Source organism: Triticum urartu, chromosome 7A (genome assembly GCF_056163025.1).
Source record: "Triticum urartu cultivar PI428250 chromosome 7A, HENAU_Tu73, whole genome shotgun sequence".
Lineage (NCBI taxonomy): Eukaryota > Viridiplantae > Streptophyta > Magnoliopsida > Poales > Poaceae > Triticum > Triticum urartu.
The window spans coordinates 2,356,348-2,371,822 of NC_141879.1; the positions used below are offsets into that span (position 1 = coordinate 2,356,348).

At 42.9% G+C, this 15,475-nt stretch overlaps 3 pseudogenes; all 3 read left to right on the forward strand.

Moving 5' to 3' along the window:
• The first annotated feature begins 2,386 nt into the window (after positions 1–2,386).
• On the forward strand, positions 2,387–6,690 carry LOC125518053 (putative disease resistance protein RGA4; annotated as a pseudogene).
• Positions 6,691–6,764: 74 nt separating this feature from the next.
• The window catches only part of LOC125518054 (disease resistance protein RGA2-like), a 63,900-nt pseudogene continuing 55,189 nt past the window's right edge, over positions 6,765–15,475 (forward strand).
• On the forward strand, positions 12,915–14,345 carry LOC147956678 (uncharacterized; annotated as a pseudogene).

The window sequence follows — 15,475 nt, forward strand, 5'->3', positions numbered from 1 at the left end:
AAGCAACTGCCCCTAGTCCCAGCCTTCAGGAGAGGAAGGGACAAAGGAAGGGACGACCGTGGCCACTGCCGGCTCGCCGTCGGCCTGCCGCTCGCCCAGCCCTAGATCGCCGCCTCGCCTTCAAGCCCCTGCCGCACTTGGGAGAAACCGAAGAGACGCGAGTACGGGAGAAGCCGAGAACTGTCTGGATTCTGGAGCGATCGATGGTATTCCCTGTTGCCTCGTGGGCTGGAGCGAAGCGATCGATGGTATTCTTTTTTTTCTAGTGGGCTGGAGTGATCGGGACGTTCTAGTAAATAACTGGGCTGGGCTGTGAAGGAGGCCTAATCCAGTTTTGCCTGAGTAAATACACTCCGTATCGAGAAGTATCACGTATTGTGGTACCACCACTGTTGCCGTCGGGGTGCCAGCGAGCCCGGGCAACTGCCCAGGGTCGCTGGGTGCTCGCTCCGCCACTGCATGCGTACCACTTTTTGTTTACTTGCGACGAGGTTGGTTTACTTATGGATCACCCACCACCACTTTCTTCTGTGCAACAGAAGCTAGGCCATAGATAAACAAGCATCATGACAAGGACGTTTTGCCAGTTACGTAGTGGTTATAAGACATTTGGTTTCGCTAAAAAAAGGAAAAAGAAATTCATGACAAGGAACCGTTCGTTATTAAGCAACTAAACGATCATTGTTCTTGGGACTGTGACGCGTCCTCCGACAGATGGGCTGGCTTAAATTAATCCTAGGAAGAGCACACAGTTTTGAATGCCTCCGGTATGTTCGATATCCGTGGGCGCGGATTCTCCCCGGTAGGGTCCTTCTTTATCTCTTTTTCTTTTCAATTAATCCAAGTATAATGGTGAGGTAACGACATAGCAATAAGTATTTCCCTCCGTACAGAATCAATGTTTTATTGAACCAGAATGAGTTTTTTTTCCAGTAAACAGAGTCATTGGTGCTTGCACAAAAAACACAAGACAAACTTGTCTTCAACACATCGAAAGCGTTGTCTAGCTTCTTTTCTTGCAAGTTACAACATTAGATTGCACGGTATGGTAAGAATTGATAGGTACATTAAAAAATGGTCAACACAGAAATACTACTTTTGTAAAGTTTTCAGTATAAGAAGATAGACCCTCAGAGCCATAGGTTCACTACTGGTATCTCTTCAACCATAAAAGTGTAGTGTGATGAACACATTACGACTGGACATTGATTAAATTGCAATATTTATATTTATGACTATGATCATCGATGGTATAATCTCATATAGACATTACGTTCGTGATATGTAGACCGTTATCCAACTGCATATACAACTAATACTCCAACCTAAGATCGCTATCCAACATGTATCTTCAAGTATTAAGTTCATAACCAAGTGTTTCTGGCGGCTAGGGAGCCGGCGATACCTACCTGAGGGTGCGGTATCTATTTTGTTCTAGCGAGCCTGCGTGCTTATATTCATGGGCTTCGGCCTTGTAATCTTCTCGTAGTCCGGCGTTTGCACCCTTACTAGACTATCGTTTCTCGCTTCGCCGTAGCGTTTATGTTGTTGGTGTTAAGTATGTCCGTATGACACTCTGCCTGTTCGCTATGGGCTTTATTAATTTAAAGCCGGACGCTCCTGGCGTCTTCGTTCTAAAAAAAAGTAAAAATCATTGTATAGATAATTGAATGCCTATATAAGATATTCATAATAACATAATAACGAAACTTAATTATTAGCAGAGAAAAAGATGAACTTAATTACTCCCTCCCTCCGATGAAAAGTGTACATATAGAAATTTTAGGACAAATTATGACGTCGAGTAAAAAATGCATTTGAAAGGTGCAAACTACCATCTCTCTAATCTTTAATTACTCAACCCCCAATAAGATAAGCGCATGTAGAAATGAAGAAGACCATGTGTAGAATGTTATTGGTCTTGGTTACCGTGTGATGAGAGAGAAACATTTTTTTCTACTTTAAAGTGCTTTGAAAAGATAAAAGTAGACTCTTTTGTGGATAAATTTTAAAGTCAAATGTACACTCTTCATCGGACGAAAGGAGCATGCAGCGAAGAGATGGAGTTCGATATATACGCCTCGCTATGAACGGAGAGATGGAGTTTCAAGATTACGTGAAGCCATAGCATTGGGCCAAACGACAACCAGCTTGGAAATGAAAACCCGGCCGGCTTTGTATGGATCCGCGCGGAGGAAACAATGGAGGCGCGCCTTCCGCGTTGGAATGCTAGCCTCGTAGTGGACGCCCTAGCATGTTTCTAACATGCTGGACGTACATACCTAGGCTAGGCTGGCTAGCAACCCTCCAATGGCGACATGACAGCTGCCTCTCCAGTCATGACCTAATTTCTCTCAACGCTGGTTCGCCTCCACACCGGCGCGACATGGTTCCCCTGCTGATACCGCTGTTGGGCAGCGTGGCGGCCAAGGCTGGCGATGCGATGGTGCGCGAGCTGCTGAGGGCGTGGGGGCTGGACAAGGCCCGCCGGAAGCTGGAGCGCCACCTTGCTGCCGTCCAGTGCATCCTGCTCGATGCTGAAGACAAGAGCCGCACCAACCCTGCCATCCGCCAGTGGATCAAGGACCTCAAGACCGCGGCTTACCAAGCCGATGACGTCCTTGATGCCTTCCGCTACGAGGTGCTGCGCCGCCGTGCTGCCCAGATCCGCAGCCACTCAACCGCACGCAAGGTTTGTCCTACCTTCTTCCGGACCGACTGGCTTTGGAAATGGAAGCCCTTCAATTTTAGTTGAGGATCTGTTTGGAAGTTTAAATTGAATTGGCGTGACGCTATTGTATTTTAAATAGAGTTTGAGGTTGAAATGGGATCAAGGTTTTGGGTAGCGAATCCCAAAAATTTAGGCGGATGGGAGGGGGCACGGTTACACGAAAACACCGAGCGACTACCTTTCAAAATTTTCCAACGAAATTCAACTTCAAATTTATCTGGGCGAGGTACAAATATGAATTGTGCTCATATTAGTTAGAAAATCGCTTGTGTCGCATTGGTTTTAGTTCTTTGCGCCTGTCATGGGGAATCGAACACAAGACCTTTGTGTTGCATGCTTAGGAGGGGCACGCCTGCCACCATCGTTGCTTGGATGTTATGTAAAAGTTTCCAGGTTAGTTAACTATGCATGCAAATTCAAAATTTCAAAAACAAAAGATTCTTTTGGGTCAGCTTGTATGTTTCTCGTATGGTAGAGGGAAACACGGTAACCCCGCTGTACTGAATACACTGAGCGGTAACAAAAACCCTTAATAGGACTACTTGACAATTCTATTTCTGTTGTTTGGTTCTATTTTCAGCTTAGGGTTTTAATTTGGAAACATAAGCCTTTTTATTTCAATTTATATCTTTCCGTTTCAGGTGTTGAGTTATTTCAGTGTCAATAGTCCGATTGTTTTCCGTCTTTCAATGAGTGGGAAGATGAAGGATGCCCTTAAAATCATAGATGAACTGGTCGCGGAGATGAACACTTTCCACTTCCTACAAAATACCGAGGCACCAACCGTTATTCATCCGCGAACAAACTCTCATGTTGATAACTCAGAGATTGTTGGCAAAGAAGATGAGAAGGAACTAGTGGTGAAGATATTGCTCGAGCACTCTAACATCAATAACAATAATGATGATAATACTATTATGGTGCTCCCCATAGTAGGTATGGGGGGGATTGGTAAAACCACACTTGCTCAACTTGTGCACAATGACCAACGAGTTATGCATCATTTTGAGTTGGTCATATGGGTTTGTGTCTCTAACAAATTTGTTATCGATGAAATAATCCGATCTATAATACAAGTAGCCACGATGAACAAGTGTGACTTGACCGAAATGGAGGCACTGCAGAAGAAACTTCATGAAGTGTTGGGCAAGAAAATGTACCTCCTAGTGCTTGATGATGTTTGGAATGAAGATGGACAAAAGTGGAAAGACATGCTATCATTGTTGTGCTCAGATGCTGGCCCCGGTAGTGCTATAATTGTGACATGCCGTAGCGAGCAAGTTGCTTCTATTATGGGCACACTTCCTACACATCATATATCACTTTTAAAAGAGGATCAATCATGGGAGCTTTTTCATACGAATGCATTTGGAAGGACAGTGGAAAAGACAGAAGAAATTATTTCAGTGGCTAAGAGTATTGTACACAAGTGTAAGGGGTTGCCTCTTGCTATCAAGACCATCGCAACGTTACTTCATTTGAAGGATCACAGTCAGTGGTTTTCTGTTCTGGATAGTGATGTCTGGAAAAATGATATTCTCACAACTAGGATTGTACCTGCGCTACAACTGAGCTATGATCACTTGAAATCAGAAGAAAAAATATGCTTTTCCTTTTGTGCTATTTTCCCCAAGGGTAGCATCATGGATAAAGACATGTTAATCCACCTATGGATGGCAAATGATTTTGTTCCATCAGAAACAAGAGGCCAACAAATTTTTGATCTACTAGTTTGGAGATGTTTCATTCAAGATGGTGATATTCAAAATAATCTGCTCTCCGGATTTCGAGATGAATATAATGAGTTCATCTACATGCCAACCACTTACAAGATGCATGATCTCATGCATGATCTTGCTGACTCCGTAAGTGGAAATGATTGCTCTATTCTGCAAGAATCTTCATGGCAACAAATTCCGCAAGAGTCCACATATGTCAATTCATTACAACACGAAGTTCGACATCTGTCACTTGATTATGTGCATGATCATACTATTGCGACCATGCAGAAAATTCTTGCTCCCCGGCCCCGCACAATATTAGTTCGAAGGGGGGCTATGGGCAAGTCAAAATTCATATCCTTACGAGCATTGAAAACATGCTATATCAGGCCATATTTGACGAATTTGAAGCATCTTCGCTACCTAGATTGTTCTGACTCTTATGTATCTGCGCTGCCTGAAGCCATTACCATGTTGTACAGCTTGCAAACATTGAAGCTCAATAGTTGTGAATACCTAAAGAAATTGCCAGAAGGCATGAGATCTATGAGAAGTCTTCGGCACATCTTCCTCCTTGGATGTCATCGTTTGGAGCGTATGCCACAAGGTATTGGTCAGTTGACTTCTCTACAAACATTGACGAATTATGTCATTGATAGTGATGCGGGTCGTGGCATTGATCAATTGTAAGATTTGAATCTTTGTGGTGCTCTTTCTTTGACTGAGCTAAGAAAAGTGCATAGTGCAAATAATGCTAAAGAAGGCAATATGTTCGCCAAGCATAATTTGAAATGTTTATCACTCAATTGGAAATGTGAACCTTCTTATAGGACACAAATTGGATGTAATGTAGATACTAATGCAGAAGGAATATTAGAGGCCCTTCGTCCTCACAATAGACTTGAAGTTTTACAATTGTCTAATTACACCGGTGATAAATTTTCATCATGGATGCACAAGTCTAAACTGTTAGAACATCTCAGTGAACTTCGTCTGAAAAGCTGCAAATATTGCAAGGATCTCCCACCAATATGGCATCTGCCCTCCCTCAGGTACTTGAGTTTGGATGGTTTGCATAGCTTGAGAAGTATATGTGTTGGGAATGATGGCATAGACAATGGCAAATCCTGTGCTTCTCCACCACCCTTATTTCCTAAGCTGGAAACTATGAAATTTAATGACATGCGTAACCTAGAGAGATGGCACCTGGAGGTGGCTGGACAAGCAGTGAATGTATCATTTCCTCGGCTCAAGAAGCTAGATATTTTCAGATGCCCAATGCTAAGAAGAATTCCCATGATGCTCCCTTTGCTTGAAGATATACAGTTGGTGTTCTCAAACATTCCTCTTTACCATCTGATGCATCTACCTATGCAATCTAACCTTCACTGCACAGGCGAAATATGGCTGACGCCTGAATGTATGTTGGGACCTACTAGACTTCATTTTTCGAGCCTTGGTGACTCTGACGTGCGACTTCGACTCGATGGTCGGAATGAAGATGTAAATTTATTTGAAGAGATGCTGAACAGAATAGGTTGCAGATTCTTTAAGAAGTTGGATATTGTAGGTTGGGGCAGTCTTTTCTCCTCTGTACTTTCCCAAATACAATGGAATATATGGAACAATTTCCGTTTCGTTGAATGTATATGGATTTCAGACAACTATAGCATAGTAAAATGGCCAGCGGCAGAACTGAGACACTTGAAGCGTATCCGAAGTCTAAAAATGTCTTACTGTTCCAACTTTACTGGTTCACTTCCATCAAGAATATGTGATGATGAAAATGCTTTGCCTCCTCGACTCCAGTATCTTGGAATTGAAAACTGTGTGAATTTAGTGGAGGTACCCATGTTGCCCGCAAATCTTGAATATTTGCACATCGCATGTTGTGCCAAGCTGGTGTCCATGCCAAAAAATCTTGGGAATGCAAAAAGATTGACAACATTAAGTGTGATACAGTGCAATGCCCTAATGATGTTTCCAGATGGAAAGTATGGAGTCACTATGCTCAAGAAGCTGGAAATGGTGCGGTGCCCATGGGTAGAGTCGCTACCGGAGGGACTCCTGCAGCAGCTCCCAGCCCTTGAGGAACTAACTATCAGGGACTGCCACAACCTGGAGGAGGCCTTCTCGATAGGAGGTGCTTACTGGAATTTGATTGAAGCAATTCCACGTAGATCAGTTGGCAGATCAGTGCAATTCGAGACAGATAGATTGGCTGATACCATGCACTGAATGCTTAGACTGTCTTCATTGGGATGCATGTGCATGTGCCTCCTGTCCTGTGTGTGCCTGTGCCTCGTGGAGCTATGTGTGCCAATGAGGTATATAGACACCCTCTTCTCTTTACCTGGTTATTATGTCACCTTCCAAAATTTATAACTCAACCTCAGTTATTAATCATGTATATATAGTTCCATCTATCCAAATAATCTATTTGGTCTCGTTGTAGATGTCAAAACCTGTACCTATGTAAAGAGTGCTTGTGTTTTTGTCTCCAGGTATCTGCTATGACGTCCAAATGATTCACATTAGTTGTACATGCACTGCAACAGTAACGGGGAAAGTTGTTTCCTTTACAAATCAAGTTCAGTGAAGTTTATACTTGCTAGTACGTGACCCTTGCCTGCTAAGTACATATTGGACCATGCTGGTCTACGACACAACTGTTAGGCACTGCCATTTACATAGTTCATTATCAAATTATGGTCATGGCTTTATGGATCACCCAGTCTTCAAGTAATTCCTGTTATACTGTATGACAGAACTCAGTGACTGGAATTTGCTTTGGTTCCCATTCAAGTCTGTTGTACGACCTCGTAGAACGGAGGAGGAGATTTTATAAATACAACATCTACGTGATTACATGATCTCCTCTGCTGCTTACAAAAAAAATCTTTTATATTCATTCATTCCCTCAGATCATCTATCTTATCTTCGACAGTAACATGACTGGTGAGGACCATACACAGAGCTGGAAGTAGTGACCAGGGCCTGATTGTAGCAAAACAGGGTCATCTTTAGGTGAAGATGGTGTGATGTATGTGGTATACATTGCATATCATACATTGTATGTATAACAGCTACAGAATATTTGTATCAAAAAGGCCGTAACGATGTCCAATTATCGTTGTTATTTAAGATCAACTCGTGACAGGTTGCTTGTTTCCAGGCAGAGCTTATTCAGTTGTGTGGTGCTCCTTGTTGTCGTTGCCCTTTGTTAGCTGACAGCATTAAGATTGTGGCGAGAAGGAACGACATGTTCAGAAATAATTCAGTGACTATTTAGTGATATTACTCAGTCTAAGAAAGACGGTCATTTTGGAATGAACTTCGTTACTGCATATTACTCAGTCTTGAAGCAACCGCTATTGCTGTCTGAAATAATTCAGTGACTAGTTTGTGATAGTAGTTTGAAATCTGTCATTATCAATATAGACTGAAATTTGTCAGTGCATGTTTACTCAGTCTTTGAGAAGGCACGATTACTTGCATGAAAATGAATATTCAGTGCCTCAAATTTTCTTTAGCTCACCAAATAGCTGGGCATGTTGGAGTTCCCAGTCAAACCTGAACATTTCAGTACTGTAAAGCAGATCTTATTATGTGAACACAACATAATCTGCTTGATTAGATCAGCACTACACGATATATACTAAGTATGTGCTGAAATTGGTAGTTGTCTACTGCTTCCACTACTAACCACTAGTACCGTCAAACCTGAACATTTCAGTACTGTAAAACCAATGTGTTCTCCAGGGTGAGTGTGTACCCAAGTACTGGGATGGCTACAGTAGGGATGTAACCTAGGACATGGAGTATGTGATCGCGAGCTCCAGTGATCCCGGATGAACTGTTAAATCCGAAAAAAATAGTAAAAAATTCAAAAAATTCTGAATTTTTTGGAAAGAAACATTGGTGTTTTTTCTACATGCATGCAAATTTTCATGATGAAATTACATTTCTAGAGGTGTGGGTAAAAACAAATTGATGTTCCAACTAACCTCATTATTTTTGGCTGTACACTGCTAGGGAAAACCTTATACACAGAATCTTAACAGCAGCGCGGGTCAGGAAGAAGTGCTACTGCTAATTAGCAGTAGCGCGGGCCCCAGACATGCGCTACTGCTACAAACTTAGCAGTAGCGCGGCCCGGTCGAACCACGCTGCTACTAAAATTGACGTACCGTTCCCGCCACCCTAGGTTTAGCAGTAGCGCGCCCGCGCTAACCGCGCTACTGCTAAAGTAATAGCAGTAGCGCGGGTCAAAGCGCGCTACTGATAAGCGTTAGCTGTAGCGTCGTATCAGTAGCGCGGCCACCCGCGCTACTGCTAGGCTTTTCGCTGGTAGTGGTAGACTCCTACCTGCATCTACTACTATTACTGCACCCATCGACCGCTATCCGGCATGCATCTATCCTATTAAGTATGAAACAGAGTAATGCCTTAAACAAGATGACATGATGTAGACAAAGTAACTCAACTAATATAAATAAACCCCGTCGTTTTATCTTTAATGGCAACAATACAAATACGTGTCTTGCCCCTTTCTGTCACTGGGATATCACTGGGATAGAGCACCGTAATATTGAACCCATCACAAAGCATCTCTTCCACCGAAGATAAATCAATCTAGTTGGCCAAACCAAACGGATAGATCGGAGAGAAATACAAAGCTATAACAATCATGCATAAATAAGTTCAGAAAATACTCAAATATTTCTCATGAATATTCAGATCATAAATCCACAATTCATTGGATCCCAACAAACACACCGTAAAAGAATATTACATTAGATAGAACTCCAAGAAGATCGAGAAGAACATGGTATTGAAGATCAAAGAAAGAAAAGAAGCCATCTAGCTAGTAGCTTTGGACTCGTAGGTCTGTGCTAAACTACTCACGCATAATCGGAAGGCAGCAAGAAAGAAGCCCTCCGTGATCGATTTCCCAAGCGGCAGAGTACCGGAAAAGGCCTCCAGATGGGATTGTGGAAGAACGGAAGCTTGCGGCGGCAAAAAAAGTGTTTCGCGTGGGTCTTTGGTGTATTAAGAATATTTGATTATTTATAGAGGCGGAATTAGGTCAAGAGGTGCCACGAGGGGCCCACAAGCCTGGGGCTCCACCAAGGGTTCGCCTAGCGAGCTTGTCGCTCCCTCGTAGCCCTTGTGGTCTTCTCCCCAACCTTCTTGGGTCCCTTCTGGTCCAGAAAAAATTAATCCAAATATTTTTCTCCGTTTGTACTTCGTTTGATATTAATTTTCTGAAAAGCCAAAAACAAGCAAAAAAACAACAACTCGCACTGGGCACTAGGGTAATAGACTAGTCCCATAAAATGATATAAAACTGCATATAAAACATGCAAGATTGATACTATAATAGCATGAAACAATCAGAAAGTATATATATGTTGGAGACGTATCACTGGCTCAGTGGAAAAAAGAAAGGAATTTGTTGCCTTGTTTTTTCCTCTCTTCTTGCCTGTATGCTCATTTGCTCGAGCAGCTGCAGGAGCTATTGCCCACAAGCAACTCCGGGCACCCAGACTAGCTAGGGGTTGCACACCTAAGAGGCCCAGGCACTGGGGGTCAAGAACCCCGGGCATCCGGAGTGCACAGGGGTAGGTGATGACCCACAAGTATAGGGGATCAATCGTAGTCATTTTGATATATAAGTAAGAGTTTCGAACCCAACGAGGAGCAAAAGGAATTGATAAGCGGTTTTAGCAAGGTATTCTCTGCAAGTGCTGTAAAGTAGTAGTAACAAACAGTTTGATAGCAAGACAATTGACAGCAAGTAACAAGTAACCAAAGTAACAAGGTGCAACAAAGAGGCCCAATCCTTTTATTGCAAAGGACAAGCCAGTAATATTTCTTATAATAAGCAAAGCGTCCTATAATTGTGATAAGCCACATCGATCAAGTTGCTTCTATAATGGGCACACTTCCTTCACATCGGATATATGTTCTAAATGAGGATCAGTCATGCGAGCTTTTTCATATAAACGCATTTGGAAGGGAAGTGAGAAAGCAAGAGGAATTGATTTCACTGGCTAAGAGTATTGTCCACTAGTGTAAGGGATTGCCTCTTGCTATCAAGACCATGGCAACTTTAATTTGTTCAAAGCATCACAATCAGTGGTTTTCTGTTCTGCATAGTGATGTCTGGAAGAATGGCATCCTGACAACCACTGGGACTGTACCTGCACTACAGCTAAGCTATGATCACTTGTCATCGGAAGCAAAAATATGCTTTTCCTTTTGTGCTATTTTCCCCAAGGATAGCCCAATGGATAAAGACTTGTTAATCCAGCTATGGATGGAAAATGACTTTATTGCATCAGAAACAAGAGGCCAACAAATTTTTGATTTACTAGTTTGTAGATGTTTCCTCCAAGACGTGGAGATTCAAAAGGATCTACTCTCTGCGTATGAAGATGAGAAAATCCACCGACCAACTACTTGCAAGATGCATGATCTTGCTGACTCCATAAGCGGAAATGATTGCTCCATTCTGCAAGAATCTTCATCACATCAGGAGATTCTGCAAGGATCCACAGCTGCTAGACCATTACAGCATGAGGCTCAACATTTGTCACTTCATTATGTCAGTAATCAAGCTATTGCAACCATGGAGGAAATTCTAGCTACCCGGGCCCGCACGATATTAGTCCAAAGTGAGTGGCTTCCTTGTGATGAAGACAAGTTTCTGAGTATGACTAAGTCAAAATTAATGTCCTTGCGAGCACTGAAGACATTCTCAACGGAGGGACATATGAAAAACTTGAAGCATCTTCGCTATCTAGATTTTTCTCACTCTAGTATACATGCACTGCCTGAAGCCATTACCATACTGTATGGCTTGCAAACATTGAAGCTCATTAGTTGTAGACACCTGAAGAAATTACCAGAAGGCGGCATGAAATATATGAGAAGTCTTCGACACATCTTCCTTGTTGGGTGTACAAGATTGGAGCGCATGCCAGAGGGTACTGGCCAACTGAATTCTCTATAGACATTGACAAGTTATGTCACTGATAGTGATGCAGGTCGTGGAATTGATCAACTGAAAGATCTGAATCTAGGTGGTGCTCTTTCTTTGTTTGAGCTGAGAAAAGTGCATGCTGCAGAAAATGCTAAAGAAGGCAACCTGTCTACCAAGCATAATTTGAAACGATTGTCACTCAATTGGGAACGTGAACCTTACAGTACTCGTATTCAATATGCAGATGCTAAAGCAGAAGCAATATTAGAGGCCCTTCTTCCCCACAAAAGGCTTGAAATTCTAGTGTTACGTAATTACACTGGTGCTAAATTGTCATCATGGATGCACAACTCTACAGTGTTAGAGCATCTTAGTGAACTTACTCTGAGTGACTGCATGAATTGCAAGGATCTTCCACCATTATGGCGGCTGCCCTCCCTCGTGTACTTGCGTTTGAATGGCTTGCATAGGTTGACAAGTATATGTGTTGGCACTGAAGATACTGACATCAGGGAATCCAATACTTCTAGACCACCCTTCTTTCCTAAATTGGAACATATGATAATTGCCGTCATGGATGGACTAGAGCGATGGCACCAGGAGGTGCCAGGACAAGTGGCAGATGTATCGTTCCCTCTGCTCAAGAAGCTATATATTTCTGTATGCCCAATAGCAAGCATGCCCAAGATGCTCCCTTTACTAGAAGAACTAGTGGTGAAGGGCCGAAGTTGCATTCCCCTTCACCATATGTTTAATCTCTCAGTGCAATCTAATCTTCAGTGCAAAGGTATAATTCAAATGAAACTGTTTACAAGGACCACTACTACGTCGTCAAGAGTCGACCATGACACATTCCCTAGCGGAGCGGAGACAAGAAAACGAGTGAAACGCACGAGGTAGGTACGTACTATGGGAGGAATTGACCAGCACCTACACTGCTGCACAGATGGTCAATTTCCTTGACACGTTTCAGCGATGTCCTCCCGTTCTCCCTACTTTACTATCTTCTCATTCCACTTTGCTTCCTTTGTTTTTCGTTTATGTAGCTATCATAGCTTCTAGTTAGTGACAACTACATGCACATTGGTTTTATATCATAACATTGTGGAAGAACGGATGTGAATATGAAATGAAGGAAAATTGCTTTCCAACAATGCTGCTGAAAGATCAGCCAATCAGAATATTCCCCATCTAGTCTGAACCTCAGACTTGACAGCAAGCTTGTCTTTTCGCAACTGACGTGGAGTAGAACACACAGGCAATGCGTGCGTGCGTGCTGAAATGAAAGCCAGCCCATATCGAATCTATCTGGCTGATACTCCTCTATGTTTTCTAAAGATTTTTACTACTTGCGTTCATACTAAAATTGAAATGTCCCATATCCTCACACGCAGACGTTTCAGACATCGAGAACTGACAGCAAAGTTATCCAGTTCATAATTCAGTAGCAGATATCACAGGCAATGGGTGGTTGATGTCTGAACTGGATAACTTTGCTGTCAGTTCTCGATGTCGAAACGTCTGGGTGGTTGATGGCACAAAAGGTATAGCCAATACCATTCTGGTGTGCCACATCGCCACAAACATTCTTGAACTCAGGTCAGCAGGCTCATGTCAACCTCCCTCTGACCATAAGACCGCTGCCATCCACCTGTCCCGGTACTGCGCCTACCTGGTGGCCAACTCTCCTGAGCTGCTTCCAGAGGATGACGAGTGGTGCAAGAGCTTGTACAAGACCGTCAAGAAGAAGGCCGAGCACATCCTTGCCGGAGTGTCAACAGCTGAAGTGGAGTATCAGCAGTTGGTGGAGCTGATGAGCGCTTCACAGAATCATGAGGTGCTCAAGGATGGTGCCAAGCTCGGACAACAGTTGGCGGAGCTAAACCAAGGAGAGACCAGCACGGCATGGGAGCTCCTCGCTGGCTTTTGGTCGGAGATGATGTTGTACATCGCCCCATCGGACAACATTGACGGTCACTCGGAGGCCATCGCCCGCGGCGGCGAGCTCATAACGCTCATATGGGCATTGCTCGCACACCTGGGGATTTTCAGTAGAGCCGCCGGTGACCCGGCCAGCACCACCGGTGAAAGTGTGTAGGTGTGTGTTAGATTTTTTGTGATCCATTTTTGGTGAAGGACCTTCATTTCTCGAGGCTTGGTGACTCTAGAGTGAAATTGAGGCTTAAAGGCTTCGCGGAAAATGTAGAGCTCTTTGACGAGGAGCTGAAAAAAAATACCTTGCAGATTTATTAAGGATGTGGATATAGTAGACTGCAATTGCCTTTTCTCATCTGAACCATCCCAAATACAACGGAATATATGGAACCATTTTGGTTTTGTTGAAACAATGGAGATTAGAGGCAACAATAGTATAGTACAATGGCCAGCGATAGAGTTCCGAAGGTTGAGTTGTCTTCGAGTTTTAAATGTGCTTGGTCGTTCCAACTTAACTGGTTTACTTCCATCAACAATATCTGCTGATGAAAATGCCATGCCTCCTCGACTCCAGGATCTTCAAATCAAAGAATGTGAAAATTTGGTGGAGGTACCAAAGTTGCCTGCATCTCTTGAAACATTGTTGATCTGGTATTGTCGCAAGCTGGTGTCCATGCCAACAATTCTTGGGAACAACAAAAAATTGCTAGAACTCTGGCTGCATGAATGCGATGCCCTGACAACATTTTCAGATGGAATGTATGGAGTCACTGCGCTCAAGTATCTAGTAATGGAGGGGTGTCCAGGGATAGAGACATTGCCGGAGGGACTCGTACAGTAGCTCCCAGCCCTTGAGATACTGCGTATCGTATGTTGTCCCAACTTGGAGGTGGCTTTCTCAAAAGGAGGCGCATACTGGAATTTGGTTGAAGCAATTCCACAGAGAACAGTTGGCTAGGCCATGCGCTGAATACTTCGGTTGCATGCGCTTGTGTATGCCGAGCAGACCTCATGTGGTTATGCCTTCAATGAGGTATATATAGCCTCTTATGCTTACCATGTTCTCTAGTTCTCTTTACCAAGATCCAGAACTCCTCATAGCAATTTGTAACTCAACTTCAGTTTATTAATCATATATAGGTACATCGATCTGTGTAATCTATTTGGTGTCTTTATAGATGTCAAAATCTAAAGCAGCTGCATAGTTTTAGAGCATGTTTGTTTCAAAAAGGCAGTAAAGTTGTTGTACCAGATGAACTCTTGCCAAGCTGCTTGTTTTCAGGCAGAGCTAATTCAGTTAAACAGATGCTCCTTGTTGCTGCTCTTTTTAGGTAACAGTATTAAGATTGTGACGAGAAAGAATCACAAATTCAAAATGTAATGCTGCTTATCCAGTTAAGCAGATGAAGTATTTATGGACTGAATGAGTGTTACTGTATGAAAGAATTCAGTGACAGAGTCGTTCATTATGGCAGGTAGGGATGCACACATAGATGTCTTGCAGAGTCGTTCATTATTCTTCTTTGAAGCTAGGCTAGGAACCCGCGCCCTATCGGAAATGAAGAGGAAACTGCTACGAGTTTGACCGGGGATGAAACAGAGCATGCAGCAAAAGCAGAGGACTTGCACTGTTTTTTTTTCTATTTCATTTTTTCAATATTTGCAAATTCATTGCATCACAGGGTAAGATAGTGTATGAGCATGGCACAGCTGGTTTTTACTGGTGTATTCCACACTGATGTTGAAGCTTCAGTGAATGGTCCAAAGCACAGCTGAAACAGTGTGGTTAACGAGGCTTAGTTAAGGTCCTGTCAAGGACCACACTGTTTCCTGATGTTGAACCTCTGAGGGACTAAAGCACAGCACGGCTGAGTTAAGTTTAGTTAATGGACGGCCCAAATGGTCCGATCGAGGGAGGATAAGTGAAGACCGACGGCTGAGAGGAGGGACTAAAGCACAGTCATGCAAAAAATAATAATGTTTGTGGCATTTCAAATTGTCACTTGTTTAAAAAATATATACTCCCTCCGATCCAAATTAATTCAGGAGGGAGTACTGAGTTTAAAAAAATGTTCGTGTAGTTCAAAAAAATGTTATGTA